General features: G+C 46.3%; 1 non-coding gene across 1 annotated transcript; it reads left to right on the top strand.

Annotated features, from left to right (window-relative positions):
• Positions 1-356: 356 nt before the first annotated feature.
• LOC114815283 lies at positions 357-494 on the top strand. The gene has a single exon (XR_003763047.1). It is a non-coding gene; the product is annotated as a small nucleolar RNA SNORA7 (small nucleolar RNA).
• Positions 495-2298: the final 1804 nt, after the last annotated feature.

The raw sequence follows: 2298 nt of genomic DNA on the forward strand, positions 1-2298 counted from the left end.
AAACGACTACCTAGATCAACAAAACAATCTATAACATTTGGGTGCCGCAACATCCATCACTGTGACATTCTGTGTTTTTCTGTGGTTTTTTTTTTTAACCAAACTGACCTCTGTAAACAAGAAGAATAGAAGCTTCAGTCACTTTGCATTCCGCATAATCTGGGGAAACTCTCCCTGCCAAGTGCTCTTCTCAATTAATGTCAAAATGGGCTCGGATGAAATTGCGCGTCACGGAGAGTTGTTAGTGGAAAAATGATCTGTCCATTTTATCCCTAAACTTCTGCAAAGTGTGGCTGCAGTCATATCTGACAGGGAAAGACAGGACAGACTTATTTTACTGCAGCTAGCACCGGCCTACCCTCTCAGGATCGCAACTGGAGAGTTTCCAGTACTCTACCAGTCTCGGCTGCGGGAGTGAGAGTCAAGCCGGGACATATCCATTCCATTCCTAGCTTGGGAAGTGGCTAGAGAGTGGAAGGCAATCTGCTACCAGTCACAACCCCCCTGTGCTGGGCAGCAGCGGCACGGGAGAGAGTCGAGGGCAGAGACTCGAGTTTACCGCGCGGAAGAAGGCAACGGTAAACCACTTTCGGGTTTTGACCAAGAAAGCTCTATGGATACACTACCAGAATTATTGCAGATGGAGGTGGGGCGTTCTGGCGAGAGATGTGTCCATGGCGTCGGAGACGACTCGACAGCGTAAGACAAGACAAGCACTGGACTGTCACGGGCGAAGGCTGTGCAGCTGGAGTCATCGACGGGACCTTCTCTGCTTGCTCAGATCCAGGTGCCTCTAAATAATAGTAATAATTATTGTTATTGTTATCATTATGGTAGTTGTCAAGTGTTTACTGCGTGCCATGCGCTGTACTAAGCGCTGGGGTAGGTACAAGCTAATCAGGTTGGACACAGTCCCCGTCCCACATTGGCACACAATCTAAAGAGAAGGACGTAGGATTTAATCTCTGTTTTACAGATAGGGAGACAGAAGCACGGAGAAATTAAGTGACTTGCTCCAGGTCACCCAACGGACCAGCGGCAGAGGTGGGATTGGGTCCCCTGACTCCCGGATCCCTGCCAGTTGCACAAGGCCACGCTGCTTCTCTTTGACAGCTGTGTGGCCTTGGACAATTCTCAGTTTCCTCATCCGTCAAGTGTAGATTCAGTTCCTGTTCTTTCTTCTCCGTAGATTGTGAGCCCCAGGTGGACGCCCCGCTTAGACTGTAAGCCCGTCAAACGGCAGGGACTGTCTCTATCTGTTGCCGACTTGTTCATCCCAAGCGCTTAGTACAGTGCTCTGCACATAGTAAGCGCTCAATAAATACTATTGAATGAATGACAGGGACCGGGTCCAACCTGATTATCTGAATCTACCCCAGAGCTTTGTACGGTGCTTGGAACATAATAATTGCATAAAAAATAGCATTATCATCATCGATATAATTACATATCTGGCTTCAAAGTCTTTATTTCCTGTGATTTCTGGGACTCTGACTGTTATGTCTATTCCCTCTCCGTGGTCTGGAGTTTTATTATTGTTGTTACTCTTATTATTATTATCATTATTGCATTTGTTAAGCCTTACTATGTGTCAGACACTGTTCTAAGCACTGGGGTAGATATAAGTTTATCAGGTCAGGTCTGACTCAGTCCACGTCCCAGTTGGGGTATACAGTCTAAATAGGATGGAGAATAGGTTTTGAATCGCCAAGTCCCCCCGTACACGGCTGTTTGGACAAAAGGCCTTACAAGAACTTGTAGCCCATAAAATCTGCACTATTCTAAAAAATTTCAATGGCCACATTAGTTGTCCATCAGCCCCAAATGAAAGAGAAGCAGCGTGGCCTAGTGGATAGAGCACGGGCCTGGGAGTCAGAAGGTCATGACTTCATTCATTCATTCAGTAGTATTTACTGAGCGCTTACTATGTGCAGAGCACTGCACTAAGCTCTTGGAATGGACAAATCGGCAACCGATAGAGACAGTCCCTGCCCACTGATGGGCTTACAGTCCAATCAGGGGAGACAGTCAGACAAAAACAATAGCAATAAATAGAATCAAGGGGATGTCTAATAGCGGCTCTGCCCTTGTCTGCTGTATGACCTTGGTAAGTCACTTAAGTTCTCTGTGCCTCAGTTTCCTCATCTGTAAAATGGCGATGAAGACTGTGAGCCCTATGCGGGTCAGGAACTGTATCTAACGCGATTTGCTTGTATGTACCCTAGCGCTTAGAAAAGTGTCTGACACGTAGTAAACACTTGACAAATACCATAATTATCGGTACTGTTATTATTTCCT

The sequence above is a fragment of the Ornithorhynchus anatinus genome, chromosome 11 (genome assembly GCF_004115215.2).
Source record: "Ornithorhynchus anatinus isolate Pmale09 chromosome 11, mOrnAna1.pri.v4, whole genome shotgun sequence".
Classification (NCBI taxonomy): Eukaryota; Metazoa; Chordata; class Mammalia; order Monotremata; family Ornithorhynchidae; genus Ornithorhynchus; species Ornithorhynchus anatinus.